The sequence below is a fragment of the Eulemur rufifrons genome, chromosome 20 (assembly GCF_041146395.1).
Source record: "Eulemur rufifrons isolate Redbay chromosome 20, OSU_ERuf_1, whole genome shotgun sequence".
Classification (NCBI taxonomy): domain Eukaryota; kingdom Metazoa; phylum Chordata; class Mammalia; order Primates; family Lemuridae; genus Eulemur; species Eulemur rufifrons.
This window is the reverse complement of record NC_091002.1, coordinates 43,395,362-43,418,298: the sequence shown is the minus strand read 5'-3', so window position 1 is coordinate 43,418,298 and position 22,937 is coordinate 43,395,362. Positions and strand designations below refer to the sequence as shown.

General features: G+C 42.1%; 1 non-coding gene across 1 annotated transcript; it reads left to right on the top strand.

Moving 5' to 3' along the window:
- The first annotated feature begins 9,417 nt into the window (after positions 1-9,417).
- LOC138401270 (U6 spliceosomal RNA) lies at positions 9,418-9,524 on the top strand. Its single transcript, XR_011236434.1, has one exon. It is a non-coding gene; the product is annotated as a U6 spliceosomal RNA (small nuclear RNA).
- Positions 9,525-22,937: the final 13,413 nt, after the last annotated feature.

Here is a 22,937-nt window from a genome sequence, read left to right as displayed (position 1 = left end):
TTTTTTATATATTTTGTACACTCCTGTCCTGTGCCAGGCTCTGTGCTGGGCCTGGAGGTACAGGGGTGAACGAGACACGCAAGGACCGTTACAGACTCCTGGGGGAGAAAGCACTAAATAAGTACAATCAAAAAAGGGCTTTCAGACGTCAGTGCTTCGTGAGGAAAATAAACAGAAAGAAGGCATAGACGTTGACTGGAGGGGAAACCAACTTATATACGGATTCAGGAGAAAGGCTTCCCAGGAGGGGACACTGGAGCTGAGATTGGGGGTGATAACTAAAGTGTCAATATCTAAGAATAGTAAAATTAAAATTGTTCAAGATGTGGTATAGAGGCTGACGAGGCAGGAGGATTGCTTGAGCTCAAGACTAGCCTGAGCAAGACCCTGTCTCTACTAAGAAAAGAAAAATTAGCCAGGCGTCATGCCATGCGCCAGTAGTCCCAGCTACTGTGGAGGCTGAAGCAGGAGGGTTGCTTAGCCCAGGAGTTTGAGGCTGCTGTGAGCTATGTTGACCCCACTACACTCTACCCAGGCGACAGAGTGAGACTGTCTCAAAAAATAAAAAGATGTGGTATAAAGTGAACAGCATCATTTTCATTCTCCCCTTTCCAGAAAAAGCATTTCATACTCAGGGGATTGGCAAAGCATTTATGAGTCTGACAGCACCAGGTTCTAGAGAGAATGTGGGCAGAGGGGGACCTTTATAAACTGCTATTTGGGAGTGGAAATTGGTACAACCCTTTGGAAAACAATTGGTGACATCTAGTTAAAGCTGAAGGTGTGAATTCCCTACAGCCCAACAATGCTGTGTCTTGTGTTCTTTAGATAAATCCTTAAAAATACCTCCTCCTAGAGGAGTAAGGAAAGACTCTTTTACGATCTAAAGTAAAAGACAAAATTAGTCATCCACCCATTCAACAAGTATTTACAGAATGCCTACCTGTGCCAGGCACGATTCAAGGCTCTAAGAAAACGATGGTGAATGAAGCCATCAAAGAAAGTGCCCTCGCAGACATAACGGGGAAGGTATACAATGAATAAATAAAAAGCCCAAACACTGGCTGTATACTTAATGCATACTCAGTTTGTGATCCTAGTTTTGCACAAGAAGAAAAGTGAGTCTCAGGGAAATTGTCATTTTCCCAAGGCGAGCCAGTCAGTGAGGTGGAGAAAGTTCCAGTCCAAGAACTCGGACCCCACTTGAGCCAAGGCCAGCGTCCCCACTGGAGTCTGTGAGGCAGGGACGTGCGAGTTGTCCTGCACTACACTGGGTGCCCAGTGTCTGGCTTATACATAGTTGCACAGTCTTGGGGTGGGTGCATGGAGTGGACAGCACTGAAGAACTATTCAGAACTAAAACCTACACAGAAGACGGGAAGTGGAGATAGATTGCAGAATTATCTACCCACGTGTGGAAGGAGAATCCACGGCGCCAGGGAAATGGGAAGAAGGAAGGCTCCTTTCCCCCAGGCAGGAACTCCCTGAGCGCTTTTCCTGCCTTCTCTGCTTTCGTCCTCTAACCAAGTTCCACCGCTACTACGTGGCAGGCTGCAGAATGCTCCGCGGACCCGACCGAGAAGACAGAACTCTGGCAAATTCCTGCCATACGGGGGCAGTAGGGAGAGAAGCAAAGTCAGGCAGGGGAGAACCAAAATCAGGTGTCCCCTGGTTAATTTTTGTTCTCTGCTGATGAGGAAGCCCTGGTTTGAAATAGAGCCATAGTCAAAGATGGGAGGGGCACAGGCATCATCCCACCCCTAGGCCAAGCCTCCTGCTTCTGGGGACAGAATGACCCGCATAGGGACACTTTACTGAATTTGTCTTTTGATACATATTTTTCTAACAGGAAAGTTTAAAAATACAGAAAAGTAGAAAAAAATAATAGAATGAGCAGCCCTGTACTCTTCTCCCAAAATAAAGCAGCTGTTAACATTGCATATTAGCTTTAAGACATTTTCTATTTGAAATTTTTTCAGAGTTATTTCCTTTTGCTTCCATGTTTCTTTGCACTGACTTGGTTTTTCTTTTTATTTTACATCCTGAGTTAAATGCTAGCTTATTTATTTTCAGTCCTTGTTTTCTACATTCAAGGCTATATATTGTCCTTTTATCACTTTAAGTGTATCCTACATTTTTTTTAAAAAGGAAACTTCTGGCCAGGCGCAGTGGCTCACACCTACAATCCCAGCACATTCGGAGACCGACACAGGAGGATTGCTTGAGGCCAGGAGTTTGAGACCAGCCTGGGCAATATAGCAAGACCCCTGTCTCTACAAAAAATAAGAAAAATTACAGGTGTGGTGGTGTACACCTGTAGTTCCAGCTATAAGGGAGGCTGAGGCAGAAGGATCACTTGAGCCCACGAGTCTCAGACTGCAGTGAGCTATGATGATGCCACTGCACTTCAGCCTGGGCTACGTTGTGAGACGCTGTCTCAAAAAAAAAAAAGAAAGAAAGAAAAGAAACTTCTGCTATGTGCATGCATTATTATGTAATTTTCATAAATACATAAAAATTAACACCTTTTTAAAATATCATTAATTTTCTTCTTTATTTTTCTTGATTTTGGCCAACTTCTTCCCTCCCCCATTACATTCCTGCCTTCCACCCAGCCCCCAACCCCGTCTTCCTAGTTAAGTATGTATCATTCTATGTTTTTATCCAAGTTCAAGTAATTCTGGGCAAAGAAAGTTTATCACAGATGAGTTAACCAAAATAGGATATTATTCTATGCTTTGGGGAATTTTATTCTTGTCACTTAACAATACTTAATGGAAATTCCTTCAAGGCAATTTTCTAGTTTTATTTCATTTTACTTAATGGCCGTATAATATTCCATGGTGTGAATGTGCCAGTATTTATTTCTTTTGTTTCTAGTTTTTTTGCTACCATTAATGATGCTGTAATACGTGTCTTTGAGTATTAACCCAAAAAAACCCAGGTGTCAGAATCCCAGGAGGAGAAAGTCACTACCAGCGGCCACTGTGGCGGGTATGATGAGCAGCTGAGGAATGGGTGACCTCAGCTAGCCAGGTAGGTTGGCTCTCTGAGCTGCCTCCCAGCGTCTGAAAATAAGGGATTGGATCAGATAAGGACCAGGGCACCACCCAGCTGATTGCATCTTTTATAATCAAATCATTCGTTTGCTCACGCACCCACCCAGCAGAAACTAATTGAGTACCTGCAAAGTGCAGGCACTAAGCTAGACACCGTGTACGTGAACACAATGAGGGGAGAGAAGGCTTCAGCTCTCAGGGAGCTGACGTTCTGCTGGGAAAAACAGAAGATAAACACACAAATCTACGATACCACCACTGCAAAGGGGCTAGGATTTGGAGGATGATGACACTGAGCTCCAATGTGGTCAGTAATCAAATCTGAAACCGTTTTCCATGTATTAGCCATTCTCATCATTTTAAATCTGTATGCATTTCTATGTGTTCAGAATTCTTTCTCATCTTTGGAAATCCAGGGAGAGAGCTTTTACAATCAGTCTAATTTCTAGACCTTTGGAGTCTGAGCCTGTGTGTAAATCAGAAGCAAATCCCTAGTTTCTGAAAACTCACCAGGTGATTCTGATGCACAGTCGGGTTTGGGAATGACTTTATTATAGGCTTGTGAGGGAGCAGGTGTGAGCCCCCAACATGCAGCGAAAAGAGTAGGGTGAGGGTAGGTGAGGATTTGAATTGAAAAGGCTCTCTGGGAGAACTTTCTCTCCCCACCCCCGCCCCTTGGCAGTTAAGCCTTTCAAAATCTTAAAGTGCAAAGAGAGAAATATCACAGGGGCCCCTCACTCCTATCCCCGGAAACATCCTAGGACTATTTCCAGGACTTGACTTACTTGATGTGAAGTCTATATGTAAAAAACAGCAGCAGGCTGCCGGAAACCCAGCTGAATGAAAAATCTAGGCTTGCAAATGTAAAACTCCCACCCTCTGACAAAGACTATGCTGATGAAACTGAAAGCTGAAAACAACATGCAGAAACGCTCGCACCCTGGAATATTGGTGGAGTAAAATGTTGGGGGGCAAGTCGTGCTAGCTGTCCCCACCCCGCATTACTATTCTGGGAATAAGAATTCCTCCCTCCAAGAGTGGTCCTGAGGATTAAAAATAAGGCTGTTTCCATGTCAAGCACTGAGCAACCCCTCCGTGCTTAGTTAGGGCTTAACCCACGTCAGTCTTGTTCCCTTCCCCCAAGCAAATTCCTCCTCCGACGGTTCCAATCTGTCCGAGAAATCCCAGTGGTTACTGTGTACATTATCCGGGTATTTAGCTAGTGGGCTTACCCAGGTGGCATATTGTAACTTTACTCCGACAATTTGGAAAAACAAACAGAGCAGTTCTGACCTTTTCGATTTCTGCTGCTGAGTCCCTTCCAGAGCCCGCCCGCTCACTGTGATCTTTATGAAACGGGGAAGTCCCCAACTGCACACCAGGCTCGGGTTTGGACAAGAGGTTCCTTTTTTGTTTAACCACCTTAAAATGTTAACTTTGCTAATGAGCGATGTCAAGTATATAAATGTTCTTTCTTTTGTTTGCACTTATCTGCTCTTTCTCCTATCAAGGGGCTTCATCTCTTACTGGAAATTTCAATTTAGTGCTTTTTAGGACGGCTCTGAATCTTTAGCAGCTGTTTCAAGGCTGTGTTGTGAAAACAACCCAAAATGGTACCCGGGCTTGTCCTGTTTACACAACTGTGAAGAGGTAGGGAGCAAAATACGTCTGAAAATCACTTTATTTAAATTTCCTCATTGATAATTCATATATATGAGCAAAGGAATTGCTTAAAGTGAGACGTTTGGAGGAATTGAAGGAGGAATTTTTGCAGTGTGGAATTTTTGTGTGACTATCCACACCGAAATCCTCCTAAATCCTTCTAGGAGCCCTGTTCAGAATGCTTACTGGATATTTTTGCTGCCTATGAGAGTGATTGATATAGGTACGTTATAAAAAAAAAAAATATCTGGAAAAAGGCCATATTACAAGAAAATAAAAAGTACCTCTTGTCCAACCACTCATAAATCACAACTCTCAGTTAGCACTGAGGTGTGTTTTCTGCCAGTCTTTTCTCAACGACCTGCGATAACCGTTTTAAACCCTCAGCCCTGTACCTATGTCTCCCGTTCCTGCCGTCTCCTGTCTGCTCACGTGTTGTCTGTGTTCACAAGCCCTGCTCAAATGGCCGTTTTAGAAAAATCCAAAATGTCCTTTGAGGGAAGGAAGGTCGAGGGGCAGGGAGGACAGAGGAATGGATAATTTGGCAACCACAAATGTAGAAGAGCTTTATTTTTGCTTTATAATTGCTAGCAAGTCCCCCCTTCTCCACCCTGCAGAAGATCCTTCTCCCTACATTCTACCTTCCGAAGCACTTCACACTTTTTGTACCTGGGATAAAAAGGGAGGGGAATTTACAGCCCTCCGTGAAAATGTTCAGGGTCAAATTATATACTCCTAGGGTAAAGAGAGGGGTGGGAGGGGGAGCGGTATGGTTTTCACAATTCCTAGGCAGGCTCTCGCGCCCTGGCTGGCTAGCTTGGGTCATGATAATACAATTTTGTATGTTAAACAACAGATGTCAAACAGAAGAAAGAGACGGGGCTTCCCTTTTCTTCTCCTGTGGACCTTGTTCCCCCCAAAGCAGCCATTTTTTCAGTTGCCATGACAGTGGTAATAGGAGTTTATCATTTTCCCATGCCTGCTGCATGTTAATGTGGAATCAATTCATGACTGTTATCTGGTTAGGCTAAGAAAGGACCCAAACCACAATCTGGGATTGTGCTGAGGATACCACGGCTGCCGTTGCCTTCTGGCCCTCCCCACAATCCTCAGCTCCCAGTTTATGGAGCAATTTATGTACAGGAGAAGTTTTTATTTGCCCGTCTATTGACAGATCAGTTACAATCAGCCGCAGAACTACTGATGTTAGATGCATGTATTGACAAAGCAGGTTGACTATTGCTTCTTTGGAAAAGAAGTCATAAAGAACAAAGATCGCCTAGACAGAAATCATGTATATTATCTAGAAGTCACATATATATTATGTATAACAATTCCACTCTTTCATTCTTAACACTAACCGAACTTTCAAAACATGAGACCCATTTACACACTAATAGAGAAAGAAAGCTCCTTTGAGAAACTAAAACCGAGAGAATCATGATATTTTTATAAAAAGAACACCTTCTTTCAATGAACAAAGGTGTGTAGAAATCAAGAAAAATCACATTTGGAAGGACTCACAAGGAAGGAAACTGATTCTTTAGAAATGAACACGAAGGAAAAATGGAAAAATTGTTAAATCCTGATGGTGGATATGTGGAAGTTCCTTATGTTATTTTTGGTACTTTTCTGTATGTTTGAAATATTTTATAATTCCTTAAAAAAATGTATGCATCAAAGCCTTCCAGTTTAGCCTTTAATTAACAGTGTTTAAGTCACAGTCAAATGAGGGAAAAGGGGAAAAAAGAAGCAACAATGTAGCGGAGCTGAAGCAAAATTAAACCCCTAAGTGATTTATAGCACACTTAGGTTTATTTCCCTCTTAATTTCTAACAGAATGTGGCAGTGGTTGTCAGCTGATGTTTGCTTATTTTTTTTTCTTCCTAATCCCCTAAAAAAAAAAATTCTTCCCTCAAGTGACCACCAAAATGATTACTTCAATTGTTGATAGAATTTATTCTCAGGAATAGAAAAACCAGTTGCTTTTATTTGCATTGTCCTCCTTATTTTTTAAGGCATCTGGCACATTTTATTCCTTTTTTGTTATTTTGAGTTGTTCTTTTATCATTATCTGCAGGAAGCAGCATTAGCATGCCGCAGATAAGACCACGGATCCAGATGTGCATATCAAAGGATGAACAGCTACTTATTAAGAAAAACTTTTCTTTTTAAGCCGAGCTTCTGTTCAAAGGAATAATAAAGCCTATGGCGTTAGTGACAAACTGGTAATTCAATGCCTTGTCACCGCCATGCATTGGAATGGAAAAAAAAGGAGGGGAGGTCAAAGAAATTGGTAAGGTCCGCATTTTAGAAAGCTGAAAAGGCAGAACTAGTGTAAAAGTTCATCTTCTCCAGATGCATGCGTTTATATCCTGCTGTGTTTAGTCACTCTTTTCTGGGGGAAGTGAATGAGCCCCAAATGGGCTGGCTGTTATGATTAGGAATGAATTTTGAATCACCAAAATTATTTTTAGAAGAGTGAAATACGTTTACATTGAAAGCATCCGATTTCCACACTGTGGGCAGTGCTTTCCTTTGTGCTGGAAAATATTCTTCATAACAGGAGACGTGAATATCTGTAAAAGAGCCCCACACGGCGAGAGTTTGCAAATTAAATCTAAAACTCCCTTTCCCTGTTCCTCTGTTTCTAGTATTAGGTTACTCCCTCTTTCCTCTGATGCCTCTCTGTATCTCTTTGCAGGAATTTACATGCAGAAATGCCCGTGTCTACACACATACATGCGTTAAGTACATATCTACACACATATATTGCAGTGGTTTGTTTTTTTAATTAATGCTGTCCTACCATAATGTGCTTCCTTTATCCTACTTAGCAATTAGATTTGCCAGTCTTCCCAAGTTGGCACACATAAGTCTGGCTCATTCTTTTTTATTTATACATATGGTCCACGACATGGAAAAATCATTATTGTCAGTTGTCTCAAAGACTGCAAGGATAGGCTGGTTATAAAAAGTTAACTGGTTGATATTTTAAAAGAATATTCATGAAGGAGTATAAAAGAGTACAAAATTGTTTTACATCCTTATTATTTAAGTTTTTATGGATGTATTAATGTATCTACATGGTTCAAAAATCTGAAACTAGAAAATGGTTTAAAAAAAAAAAATCTTCTTTTAACCCCATAGCTGGAACTGAGTTTTCCTCCCCAGAGGCACCGACCCTTACCATTTTTATATGTGTCTTCCTTCCTAGACATATTTTAAGCATATTCAATAAAGTGTGTATGTGTATACACACACATATAAGTTTATATATACAAAGTATTATAAAAACATTCTTTCCTTTTTCTCACCAATGATAACTGTTTAAACTAGCCTGTACTTCACTTTTGTCGCTTAATGTATAAAGAGATTAATTTTTCGGCGGCTGTATGAATGACTGACCACCATGCCCAAGTCATCCTTGCACTTTATGTGATTATTTCTGAGTCAAGAATAACTTAGTCTTCATTGGAAGGACATGCAAGAAAAAAAAAGAGAGATAATTTGGTCAGTCCTTGGCACATCAGCTTTTATTAATATGCGCAGTCAGAAAGTCAGAATGCACTTGGATTCAAAACAGCCACGGTGAGGGCCTAATGACAAGTTCAGATACGAAGACAGTGAGGTGCAATGAGAAGAACAGAGACTTTTTAACCAGGTGATCCTGGTTCCAGTGTAAACCCTGCCACGTACTCACTATTAATAGTTGTATGACTTCGAGCAGAAGCCTCGGGCTCCCTGTCTGTAAAATGGGGATAGTAACAGCCCCAGCCTCCCGGGGTTGTAAATCGGAAGATGATATGAAATGTCTGCCTCCCGCATGTCACAGACTCAGTAAGTGGCTCTTCCCTGGCTGCGCCTCTTTCTTGCTGGTCACAACCACTAACACCAAACAGAGGGATTGAAAGGGGAAGGCAGTTTGCTTTTCCCAGGAAAGTCGCCCTGGACCCACAAGATGTGAAAGTAGCCTCCTCGTTCACCCTGGAGGCAGAGGGATTCAGGAGGTGGGAGAAGCAGTTGGTATTTTCCAGAAAGTTCCCCACTTCTCATACTCAGGGCACACACCTCAAGTACCCTGCTGAGACCTTCTGGCCCTGCCTGAGCTGTGTGTTTGGCCTGGTTAATATCCGCGGCATAGTCAGCTTTTCAGCTGTAAGACATGTTACGTTCAGAAATCAGCGTCCTGTAGAAAGACTGTAGCGGCAAGGGTCAAACCTGGGCGTGCCCTTAGGATCACCCAGACAGCTTGCTAGACCCCAGGTTGCTGAAACCCACCCCCAGATTTTCTGATTTGGTAGGTCTAGAATGAGACCTAAGAAATGGCATTTCTAACAAGTTCCAAGGTGATGGTGACCCTGCTTATCCAAGGACCCCACTTTGAGAGCCTCTGAACTATGGTGGTTTGGAGTGTGTGCTCTGAAGGCCAACTGCCTGGGTTCTCATTCTGGCTTTGCCACTCACTGATTATATGAGCCTCTCCCAGCCTCAGTTTCCCCATCTGTACAATGGAGTAATAATACCACTAATGTACAGAGGAATGAATCATTGAAGACTTCCACCAAAGTCACTGGAGGCTGGTGTTTGTACTGATAGTGCCTCTGCCCCAGGCTACGGGAATTTAGTCCAATGCTTATCTTTACCATTCTTCTAGTAATAATAATAACCAGCATTTTATTAAGCTCTTACTTGGGTGCTCGTTTTGGCAGCACCTATACTAAAATTGGAACGATACAGGGAAGACTAGCATGGCCCCTGCGCAAGGATGACATGCAAATTCGTGAAGCGTTCCACAATTTTTTTTCAAAAAAAAAAAACAAAACTCTTACTTGGTGGTGAAACTATGATTCCTCTCAAAATAGGCAAATTAGGTTCCTGTCTTACACTGCAGAATGATTTGATTTAAAAGGATACTACACGTCTCTCCTGGGGGAGGGGAATGTATAGATTATACAGATTACATATATTATACATATATATTAGATTTGTTACATTATGTGTGTACATAAACACATACAGTGTAATACATACATACACACACAGGCATAGTCTATCGCTGATCTGACACAAGACTATTATTGTGGGTAGAGGCGCATCTTTTCTTTGAGGAGTAGCATGTTGAGCCTCGTTAGTTTTACTCTAGTGATTACACTTTAATGGTTTCCTTGGCTTAATTCTCAGAGAACAGAACCCTGAGCAAAAGGCTCAGTTGATTCTAGTTGGGGGGAGGTGAGGGGAAGGAATGTAAAGCCAGATAGAGAGGGGGAACCACAAATCATGCTTGTGTTTCAGTCTGCTTTCCATCTTGGGCAAAGCGTGCCTTGGTTTCCTCATCTATAAGCTGGCGTAAAAATGGAAGTACCTAATTATAAGGGTTTTTCCAAAACTGCATTCACCAATCCGCTCAGTCACTGCCTATTTATCACCTGTCATGTGCCAGGCATTGGTCCATGTGCTGGGGATAAAGGGCCCCCTAAAACCTATAAGGTTCCTGCCCTGAAAAGCTGCAGGTGCTGCCTAGTTGGAGATGGAATTCAGGAACAGGCAATAAATCCATAAGCAAATAGTAAGGGAGACAACGTTGGCCAGCAATCAGTGCATCAAAGAAACTGTGATGGAGAGTGACTCAGGGCAAGGGGACCACTTTCACCAAGGCAGTCAGGGAAGACTTCCTGGAGGAGAGGGCATTTGAGCTGAGACTGAATGACAAAGAAGCAGGCATGTTAACATCTTGGGAAGAGCATTTCAAACGGGGACTCCAGCCAGCACAGATGACCTGAGGGGGGATTAAGGCAGGGTTGGAACTCCATTAAGAAGCCCAGCGTGGTCAGAGCCAGATGGGAGAAGCCCTTGGTGGTGAAAGAGAAAGGGAGAGAAGCCATTGGAGGGTTATGGTTGTTTAGATTTGGGATTGGGAGGGTTGCATTCTTAAATAAAACAATAAAAATGCATGAGGTACATATTAAGTTGCTTTTATAATTTTCTAACAACTCATAGCATACAAAAGTAATGTTTATTGTTTTAAAGTCTCTTTCCATGTCAAACTTAAAATACTTATGCCATCTAATTCTAGAGGGTCCAATGACAGGGAAATAATGGCTTCATAAAAACTATATTAAATAAATATGTATTGGAAAATCTAGGCATTATAATGCTATAAAAACTGGAACTTGAGTGATTGTAGCATCAAGCGAGTAACAGCAGTTAAACTAGAAAGAGATCAATCTCTTTAAAGAGAGAAAACACCGGCCTGTGTCTTGCTGTGGTTGTGGGTGTTCAGGGTCCGGCTGCCCAAAGCCGAGTCCAACCTGCAGATGCCCCTGGATCCCTGAGTGCTCCAATGTGACCCTCCTCCTTCCTGGGGGACCTGACGACCCAGGGGGCTTCTGTGGGTGGCACGTGGAACAGCAGGAGCGAAAGGACCACCTGGGAAAGGCCAGCATTTCAACTGGACGTCCAGATTTGTCTGATGTGATCATTTTCTTAACTCACTGAACTTTTCTCTCCGTCCTTTCCTGAGCTCCTTTCTCATAGAAAAGAATCCCGTTTGGGTAGGAAAAAGCGATTCGCCCCAATCCTTTGTGCACGTCTTCAGCCGTCTTCCTGTAGCAGTTGCACACCCAACGTGTGTAGTTGCACATGGGACGTGTGTAGTTCAGGTTTCTGTACACGTGGGGGATTTTCTTCTTGATTTCTAAACGGCATATTTCCTCCTCCCCTGATTTCCTCGGCAGTCACATCACGTGCTCTCGATGTCACGTGGGCAGCATTGGAAGTTTCAGCTGAAGCTGTGAATCTCACAGCTTTTGAGCTGTGAATTTCCAGACTGCAAAGATGCTTGCTCAGTTTGGAAACTTTTTCTTGTCCCGTAAGCTCTTCATTCATTTGATTTACTTTACGCTGCTTTCTGGATATTTCTGTTTTCTCCTTCATGCTTTTAAAGGACACGTGTAAGTCAGCAGCAAAAATGAGACTGTTCAGACTGATTCTGATGCTACAGTGGCCGCCTCCCTCTTTTTCTCTGCTTCGGGGCTGGCTCCTCCGTGTGATCGTTCAAGAGATCGGGCAGACACACAGGCTGCACCGCGGCTCCAGCCAGAGGTTTTAACTTTATGGCATTTGGTGTTCCAGCACATCTTTTCTGTCCCTTTGGTTCCCGGACCCTTCGCTTCCATCCTTTGCTTTCTTGCGAGAGCAGTTCCAGAAATTCCTGAAAATGAGTGTTTCCATTCCAGCCATCCGTTATTTTCTTCTGAAATGGTTGTATCTTATTCCGAGGTGTTTTCAAGATGTTTTTTGCAGCAGCCACTTGGGATGGGAGGAGTTCTGATGTGTCCCCAAGTGCTGAGTCTGTCCTTGCAGATGAGCCACCCTCCCCTTGTGAATGGCAAGATGAGGGACTCGCATTTCTGTCCCTTTCAACAAGGTCTGCCAGCGCCTCAAGTGACCACCTGTTCAGATTTGTATTATGCCGCCAGACACGGAGTTTGTACCTTCCCACAACCGGCCTCCACTGTGTCCCTAATCCAATTCTCTCCCTGACTTTTCCAGACTCCAACCCAGGCAGCAAAACTTTCAGGGCCAGCAATTTTCCTCTTTTTTTTTTTTTTTCCTTTTTTGAGGCAGGGTCTTGCTCTGCTGCCCAGGCTGAAGTATAGTGGCCTGATCATAGCTCACTATAACCTCAAACTCCTGGGCTCAAGTGATCCTCCTGCCTCAGCCTCCCAAGTAGCTGGAACTACAGGCATGTGCCATGACACCCTGCTAATTTTCCTATTTTTAATAGAGATGAGGCCTCGCTCTTGCTCAGGCTGGTCTCAAATTCTTAAGTTCAAGTGATCCTCCCGCCTTGGCCTCCCAGAGTGATGGGATTACAGGTGTTAGCCACTGCACCCAGCCTTCTGTCCTCCTTCTTTAAGTTTGTTGGCTCTTTACTGTAAAAGCCACCATAGCCCTGTGTACCAGGATCTCCTGGGGAAGCCCAAGGAGAGACTTGGGGCTTGTCTTCAGTCACCACCAGCAGGGTTCTGGGGCCAGCTAGGAGGATGTTTCAGTGGCTGCCAGTGGGCCGTCCGTGCCTCTGTCTCTGATCACCTGGATCCCGTGGGCCACAGCTGACCACATGTAAGCCTGGGGAGTGTCCCATGTCTAATGTGTCAGCAACCAGGACAGACCATCAGTTGGGCCAGGGCCAGGGTTCTAATAAACAGTGCCCTCTTAGTCGACTCTCCTCATGGCACAGGTGGGCACTGCTGTTATGACCGAGTGCACTTGGGGAGGTGGGAAGAGCTGATTGCGCCTGGAGCTCAGGTCTTTCCAGAGCCCACCTGGCCCTGCAGCAAACCTAGAGGGTCAAAGCTGGGTCGTGCCCTATCCCCTGCTCTGCCCAGAGTGTGGAGGCCACACCCCTGGGGGAGGCTCATTCTGATTCCCAGGATCCCTCTGCTGCAAGGAAGCCTGGTCCTGTTCTACAAAGGACCTCCTCAGAGGCTTCCTCTGTCCCAGGTTTGGTCAGCGCTGGTGGGGAGGGTCATGGGACTGACAGGTCTCCCCAAAGGTACTAGAAGACCTGGATTCTAGTAGGAACTAGGAGAAACCAATCACAATTGTCAAGGTCTTACAAGTTCATGGGTTGTCTGTGGAGCCAGGGAGCCCCTGTTCAACCCAAGGATTCCTGGATGGCATTGACTTTTCTCTGGGGCAGACTCGGTGACCCAGCTCCTTCCCAAATGTGGCCCTGCCAACCCCAGTCACAGCCCCTAAGGCCGCCCTGGGCACAGCCTCCAATCCACAGAGGGGAAGGGTCCTTCTTCTGGCTGACTTTGCCGCCTCTCCCCTCCTCAAGCCCCATCTCTGTCCACTTGTGTCACTCCCATGTCGTCTGTCTGGGGCCTCCGTGTCCATCACCCGGGACTCTATTGTGAGCTGCCCACGGAGGGTTTTAAGCAGGGAAATGGTGTGACCCGAGTGATGTTTGGGAAGGAGTCGGGAGGTGGGTTGGGAGAAAGGGTTGTGGAAGGGGAGAAGCAGTTTGGAGACCGTGAGAGTTGCCTGTGGAGGTCTGGGTGCACGGTGGCACAGCTAACGAGTAACAGTAGAGTCTGACTAGGGCGACTGAGTTAGGGTTGAAGGGAGGTGAGTCTGGCACAGAGGTGTCACCCAACACAGGCGTCGTGACTGTTCATTTTCAGGGTCATATTTCCTGACCGTGTGATGACCGGTACCATCCACACTGTCCTAGTCTCTCCAGCCGGCTCTCCAGAAAAGATCCCTGTGGCCTTTGGGATGCATTTCTTCCCGGCGTTCAGTATCACAGCGTCTATCCCAGTCCCCTGAAAGGCTCAAGGAGGAGGGTGTGAGGATGCTGGCGGGGGGGGGGGGGGTGCGGGGGGCAGGGCATTGGGCCAGGCCCACATCAGTGGACTCAACTGGGCCTCAGCTTCCTCATCTGTAAAATAATTGGGCTGGTGGCAAGATGATAGTTCTGATATTTTGTAAATCTGTTGGGTGCAGTTTTTACTTGAATAGGTTATACACTCACTTGTTACAAAATTCAAAACATGCAAAAGAGTAGACTATAAAAAATGAATTTTTCTTTCTCCATCTCCCATCCGATCTGCCATCCTAAAACCAATTGGTTGTTTTCTTGGCTGTCCGTCCAGAGCAGCTCCTTGCATACATAACACACATATATATAACAAACATGCTAAATACCATAACACCAGTTTGCACCTTGCTGTCCTACTCACCTGTGTATGACAGAGGGCATGCATATCAGCTTATAAAATACCTCTTCATTCTTTCGAAGGCTGCATAGTATTCTCCAGTGTGGCTATACCATAATCTCCCTGAGCAGTCTGCTATTGCTGGACAAGCAACTTGGCAATATTTGCCAAAATTTATGATACATAGTTGACTTTGACCCAGCCATTCCATTTCTAGGAATTGATCCAGCAGATATTCTCACTGGTATGAAAAATTATGTACCAGTTTATAATTTGTGGTAATATTTATTGTGTAATTAAATACATGGTGAAGTCTTAAACATTTTAAGGCAACAGAAAAAGATTTTATGAGAGATAAGAAACAGAATAGCACAATGTTTAAGAAAGAAGCTTCCAAATTAATCTAGATTTGAACACCAGCTTTAAGACTTCCTGGGTAAGCTACTTTCTCTCTGCGAGCCTCAGTTTGTTCATCTATAGAATGGACACAATCGTCATGCCCACCTCATAGGGTCATAGTGGGAGTTAAATATTAAGCGTTCAATGATTGGTAGCTGCTATTATGCTTACTGTTATAATGGCCATCATTATTGTTACTCTACTTTTATCTTTGTTTTGGATAAAGTATATCTGGTGGGTTCTCTGATACGGCAGAGAGTCAGAATCTTGAAATGAGGAACACACCATTCCACAACATCCTAGGGCATTAGAAATCCTCACCTTTTCCTCTAAAAATATGAATGTGTATAATGTGTCGCATGTTAACAGGCTCTGGGTTTTTGAGCTGCCATGTCTACCTCCTCCGTGTTTCCTAAGAGGTCAAATGACCTCCAGATTTCATTTAAGTTTTCCATTATTGTCCTCTGAAAGGGACAATGGAGCTCTTGTTTGAACAGCTTTGGTGAGCCCAAAGGAAAAATTGGTCATTATAGGGAACACAAAAGATTCGCTTTCCATACATTAGTTTGTCAATTGCTTTCTTAATGCAAAGTTGGGTAGGGGAGTATAACGGTGAGAGAGGAAAAAAAAGATTATTTTGTGTCCACAGTTAGATGTCAATATTTGACAGGAATAAATGGAATTTCATATCACATCTTTGCAAACATAAAGATTGTGCAAGTAAGAAATCCTAAGTTTTCCATTCTCCCTTCCCACTGGCCTTTACCCATCGCTGCGCTGTGTTATGTTTGTTCGGTCAACAGAGGGAGAGAATTGAGGGAGAAATGCAAAGAATTGATTTTTGTCGAAATTCTACCCTTGTCCCCTCAAAATAAAACATACACAACAAAACAAAAAAATCATGTGGATTAAAGCTGGAAAGCCCAGGAAAAAGCCCCAGTGCTATAGAAGTAGTTTGTTTTCTAATAGGCTTAAGTATACAGTTTTTGGTTTTATCAGCTCTTATATCAAAAAGAACTATGCACGAAAAGTTGTGGTTTTATATTTCTATTTAAAAAATAGACAGGAAAAAAAATGCTGACAGATGCCTTATCTCTCTACTGGAGAATAATTGTTCAAATTAATCCATTTTAGTGGCTGAAATTCTATAAAAGGGAAAAATGTTTTATTGCAACTTTATCTTAAAAATGAAAATTAAAACTACATAAATAAGTTTGCTTTATGTTGTTCTTAACCAAATGCAGGTTATAATGGCAGCTCTGCATCAATTCTGAGGATGTCTTTAGGAATGAATAAAGTATTGTTTGTTCTTTTGTTTGGGGGATTGGCTAATTTCCCAAACAAAATTGCATGCGGGCATGGTAGGATAGTCTCCACTTTATATTCAACTTTGTGCTGGATCATAAAGTCAGTTTTGAAAAAAACATTTTAAAAAATACTGTCTTAGTTTTCCTGATGGAATCTTGTAATCTTTTCATAGTGAAACTTTCTTTCTCTCTGTTTTTTTGTTTTAACTATATTATGGAAAATTTCAAATCCATACAAAAGTAGACAAGTATATGAGTGTACCATGCACCCCTCACTCAGCTTCAGCAATGACCAACTCATTCCACTCTTATTCATCTCTATGTACCCAATTTCCACCCCATCCCATATTATTTGAAAAAAACCCAGACGTTATGTCATTTTCTCTGCACACAATTCAGTATATGTCTCTAAAAGAAAATAACTATTTCTTTTTCTTTTTTTGTTTAAAGACAGAGTCTTACTCTGTTGCCCAGGCTGGAGTGCAGTGACACAATCCTAGCTCACTACAGCCTCAAACTCCTGTGCTCAAGAGATCCTCCTGCCTTAGTGAGTAGCTGGGACTATAGGTGTACCATGCCTGGCTAATTTTTTAATTTTTTTGTAGAGACAGGGTCTTGCTATTGCCCAGGCTGGTCTCAAACTAATGGCCTCTAGCGATCCTCCCGCCTCAGCCTCCCAAAGTGCTAAGATTACAGGCATGAGCCTCTGTGCCCAGCCTCTTTTTTCTTAATGTAGGCATTTGTCATTATAAATTTCCTCTTAGAACTGCTTTTGCTGCATGTCATAAATTTTGGTATACTGTGTTTCCATTTCCATTTGTCTTAAGATTTTTTTTAGTTCTTTTTTGATTTCTTCTTTGATCCATTGGTTGTTCAGAAGTGTGTTATTTAATTTTCACATATTTGTGAATTTTCCAGTCTTCCTTCTGTTACTGATTTTCACTTTTATAACATTGTGGTTGGGAAAGATACTTGATATGATTTCACTCTTCTTAAATTTGTTAAGACTTGTTTTGTGACCTCACATAAGATTTATCCTGGAAAATGTTCCGTGTATGCTTGAGAAGAATGTGTATTCTGCTGCCATTGGGTAGAATGCTTTGTTATGTCTGTTAGATCTATTTGGTATAAAGTGTAATTCAAGCTTAATGTTTGCTTATTGATTTTTTGTCTGAATGAACTATCCATTACTGAAAATGGAATATTGAAGTCCCCTAGAGTTATTGTATTGCTGTCTATTTCTCCCTTTGGATCTGTTAAGTCTTGCTTTATGTAGTTAGGTGCTCCAATATTCGGTGCATATATATTTACAATGTTTATATCCACTTAATGAATTGACCTCTTTATTATTATATAATGACCTCTTTGTTTCTTGTGAAAGTTTTTACTTAAAGTCTATTTTCTTTGTAAGTATAGCTACCCTGCTCTCTTTTGGTTTCCTTTTGCATGGAATATCTTTTTTCATCCCCTCATTTTCATCCTATATATATCCTTAAAGCCGTAGTGAGTCTCTTGTAGGAAACATATGGTTGAATCTTGTTTTTTATCCATCTAGTCACTCTATGTCTTTTGATTCAAGAGTTTAAACCATTTACATTTAAAGTAATTATTAATAAGTAAGGACTTACTATTGTCATTAATTGTTTTCTGGCTGTAGTTCCTTTTTTCTTTTCTTCTTCCTTTGCTGTCTTCCTTTGTGATTTGATAATTTTTTGTACTGGTATGTTTTAATTCCTTTCTCTATCCCTTTTGTGAATCTTCTATAGGTTTTGCTTTACCATGAGTCTTACATAAAACAATGGAGAATTATAACAGCCTATTTTAAGCAAATAACTTTATTTTTATTTTATTATTATTATTTTTTTTTTGAGACAAAGTCTCACTCTGTTGCCTGGGCTAGAGTGCTGTGACATTAACCTAGCTTACAGCAACCTCAAACTCCTGAGTTTAAGCAATCCTCCTGCCTTAGCCTCCAGAGTAGCTGAGACTACAGCTACTCTTTCATTTCTAAGAACAACTTTGGTGGGTAAAGTGTTCTTGGTTGGCAGGGTTTTTTTTTTTTTTTTCTTTCAGCATCTTGACTCTATCATCCCACTTTCTCCTGGCCTGAAGGATTTCTTCTGAGAAATTTGTTGACAATCTTATAAAGGTTCCCTTGTATATGACAATTCACTTTTTCTCTTGCTACTTTCAAATTCTTTGTCTTTAGTTACAACAGTTTGATAATATTATGTCTCAGTGAAGTCCTCTTTGGGTTGGACCTGTTTGGAGACTTTTGAGCTTCATGTGTCCCTATCTCTTCCCAGATTTTGGACAGGTATAGCCATTATTTTTTAAAATAAGCTTTCAACTCCTTTCTCTCTTCTTTCTCTGCAACTCCCATTAAGCCTGTATTAGTTCTCTTAATGGTATCCCTTAAATCCCATAAGCTTTCTTCATTTCATTTTTATTCTTCTTACTCCCTACCTGGATAATTTCCAATGACTGGTCTTAGAATTCAGAGATTTTTTTTTCTTCTGCTTGATCAAGTCTGCTGTTGATGTTCTCTATTCCATTTTTCATTTCATTCCTTGTATTCTATAGCTCCAGAATTTCTGTTTACTTCTTTTTTGTGATTTCTTTCTCTTTGTTGGACTTCTTGTTTTGTTCCTATTTCATCGAATTGTCTGTGTTCTCTTGTAGTTACTGAGCTTTCTTAAGACAATTATTTTGAATTCGTTGTTAGACAATTTGTAAATATGTATTTCTTTGGGGTTAGTTACTGGAGCTTTATTAGCTTATTTTGGTGGTGTCATTTTTACCTGATTCTTGATGATCTGGGTAGCCTTGTGTTGATATATGTGCCTTTGAAGAGAAAACTTCTCTACCTGTTTTCAGTGGTTTTGGCAAGTAAAGACCTGGTCTTTGAACTGATTGGACTGCCTCCAGGATCATGGTCAAGCAGGGCTGGAGCTGGGTCATGTTGCTGTTGCTAGATCCACGGTTGGCAAGCCTATTACTGGGGACGCAGGTAGGCATGATTCCTGCTGGAACCTCAGATGGACAGGGCTGCCTCTGGGACCATTATAAAGCAATGCTGGAGCTAGGTCACAGGGCCACTTCCAGGTCTGCAGTCAAGTTCACAGACGGTGGGCCTGTTATTCTGGGTATGGACAGGTATGGCTCCCATTGGGCCTCTGAGCAGGCTCCTGCAAGGTCCCTGGACAGGTCCTTGAGGAGGTAGAGGACTTCCTCTGAACTGTGTTAAAGTAGGGCTGGAGCCAGATCACAGAGCTTCCTTAGAATCTGTGGTCAGAACCAAGGTTGGTGGGCCAATAACTGGGGGCATGGATGGGCATGTCTCCCCTTAGGTGCCTGTGTGGGCAGAACTGACTCCAGATCAGTTTTAGAGCTTGGCTGGAGCCAAGTTGCAGGGCCACTTCAGAACCCACAGTCACGTCTGTGGCCGGCAAGCCTGTTACCAGGGGCATGGACAGATATGGCTCCTCCCAACTCCCTTAGTTACTGGGGCTGGTTGCAAGACTATAGCTAAGTAAGGATAGAGCCAAGTCCCTTTGGAGACAGGGCTGCTTTTAGTCTGCAGCCAGGATTACATTTAGCAAACCTGCCACTGTGCCTCAGGCTTACTTTGTCCAAGCAACTCTTCTCAGTCTTGGGCTTTAGTGGGGTTTCACAACCTTGTACCTGGATCCTGAAGCTCCCGCAAAGGCATTTTGCTCATGGATGACTGCTAGATCTTTGTTTGCTGGTGGGGCATAGGCTGGGGACCACCATCTTGCTGATATCACTACTCGAGGAGCCATTCTTTATCATTTTAAGTGACCTCCATCTCTTAAGGCTGCCTTCTTGTATTCACGGACATATTTCTATTGAAGTGAAGAAGGTAAAGAAAAATATGCCATTAAATCACAACTGTTGGTTTTCTCCTCTACTTATTTAACTCATTCTGTTGACAAAAATAAAAAATTTGAATAAAAATGAAGAGGTATTTGAGTCTTAACCACAAAAGAAGCAAGCTTTGACAGAGAGTTTGACTTATATTCTTTTTTTTATTTATTTTTTATTTTTTATTTATTTATTTTTTTTGAGACGGGGGTCTCGCTCTTGCTCAGGCTGGTCTCGAACTCCTGACCTTGAGCGATCCACCCACCTCGGCCTCCCAGAGTGCTAGGATTACAGGCGTGAGCCACCACGCCCAGCCTATTTGACTTATATTCTTAAGAGATTTAGACACTAAGAGAAAATAATTGGTTTTAACTAAAGATGAATCATGATAATTACTTTTATCCAACAGCTTTTTGCTGCTTCCATTGTTTCTAAAAGTTTTCTACTGTTTTTGATCCCAGATAATGGGGAGAGAGAAGGAAAAGGAATTGTTTCCTATTATAGCAGAAACCTGAAAGTTTGTGAGTGAGCAGGGTATGGTCCCAACCAATTTCAGAGCCCAAAGCCTTATGGGCAAGTCGGAACAAGAGTTCCCAGAATTGAAATTCCTCAATACTCTTATCAAATGTCACTAATTTCCTAAGAAATTCTCATTTTAACTTCCATTTAAATAAAAAAACAAAGGAGAAAAGTGCAACTTTGTGTGTGTGTTATCAATTTCCAAAATGCCGGAACAGACTCAAACTCTCCAGGACGTCTTGCTCTCGTTAATTATTGCAGTTGCTACTGTCTGTCCCCTGGGTGTGCCTCATACAAAGGGAATAACCAACGTCCCCTGAAGCTGGACACGAAGTTTTCTCTATATTAAATACAGCTTTCCCACTGATTCTCTTTATAAAATCAGTTATGTTCCCTTAAAGAGAGATGATAAAGTAAAATTTTTGAGAAATCGTGGCTTTGGAGTCACCCATACCTGAAATTAGAACCCCACTGCTACTAAGCGCATGGTGTTTACCAAGCCACTTCTTTGTCTCAACCTCAAGTTCTTTATCAAAAGGAGTAATGACTGAACTTATTGCCAGTTGCTATTCCAGAATTGATACATAGAAAGCGCTTGGTGGCTGCAGCCTGCTTGAGGGGAGAGGAAGGGGGAAAGGGGGCTTGTTTTGAAACTGTGTTTCCATAATAAGCTCTCTCTTTATACTTAAATCGGAGGTATATTTGGAGTGGCTTGTTGGAGGATCAAGTGGGGAAAGGCTGATAAAAATAGGGGAAAATGTTGGCCGGGCGCGGTGGCTCATGCCTGGAATCCCAGCAGTCTGGGAGGCTGAGGCAGGAGGATTGCTTGAGGTCAGGAGTTTGAGACCAGCCTCAGCAAGAGCGAGACCCTGTCTCTACTAAAAAAAAAAATGGAAAAAATTAGCCAGGTATGGTGGCACACGCCTGTAGTCCCAGCTACTCGGGAGGCCGAGGCAGGAGGATCGCTTGCCCAGGAGTTTGAGGTTGCTGTGAGCTAGGCTGTTGCCAGGGGCACTCTAGCCAGGGCAACAGAGTGAGACTCTGTCTCAAAAAAAAAAAAAAAAAAAAAAAGGGAGAAATGTTGTGACATTCCTCTAAGCTACCCTTTGACACCGTGACTGGTTTGGTGACAATTTAAATGAAATGATGTGTACAAATCAACTAACACATGATCATAAACAGTAGCTATCATTATTTTTTTTATGGCACATTGCATATTACATTGTATGTACAAATGAAGAATGCCAAGTACAAATTTGTGTGGGCATGTGTATAAATTGTTTTAAATCTGTAAAAATTTTACATGGTTCAAAATCAAAAAACACACTAGGTACATAAGAGAATGAAGCCTCCCTGCCAACCATGTCCCTAGGAGCACCAATCTCTGGTTTGTGCTTCCAGAGATATTTTATACATATACAATCAAATAGATATATGTACTTTTTAATGTGCAAATAGCATAAAATTTCTGCACATATAAACAATACCTCTTGAAGTTCATTTCATGTCAGTATATAAAGAACCTTCTCATTCTTGCACAGATGTTGATAATAGCCAGTCCTCTATTGATTTAGGTTGTTTCCAATCTTTGGCTACTACAAATAATGCAGCATTGATGAACTCTTTTCACTTAAAAGATTAGGTATTTGCACATACGTAAATATGTCTGCTCGATAAATTCCTAAAAGTAGAGTTACTGGTTTAATGGGTACGTATGTGCTTGTAAATGTAATAGGTTGACGTGAAAATGGCTGTTTCACCACATTCTTGCCCACACAGTATGTTATCATACGTTTTGATCGTCTGACATCTAATGGGTGAGACAAAGCAGTATCTCAGTACGGTTTATTTTGCATGTCTCTTACCGTGAGGAAGGTATGCTCTCAAGCCACTGGTGTTCCCTTTTCTGTGAACTACCATCAACATCCTTTGTCAGTTTTTCTGTCAGACTCTCTGCCTTTTTCTGATTGATTTATAGGAACTCTTTGTATATTAGGGAAATCAGTACTTTGTTATATGAGTTGCAATTATTTTTCCCCCGTTTCTTTTGACTTTGCCTTATGATAGTTTTTGCCAGGCAAGTATTTTTATAGTTTCTGATTTATGTGTCTTAGTGGAAAAAAAAAGACCTCCCCCACTTCAAGATTATCTTACTATTCTCCGATAATTTCTTCTAGTGCTTTTCCAATTTTGTGTTTTTACATCTAAATTTGATTTTTTAAAATTTATCCTTGGGTCTGATTTGAAGTGCAGCACTAACTTCATGTTTCTTCTAGACCGCTGTTATGTTGTGCCAATACCATTTATTATATAATTCATCTTTCCTCCTACTGATTTGAAAGGCAATCTTTATGATATATGAAATTCCCAAATGTACT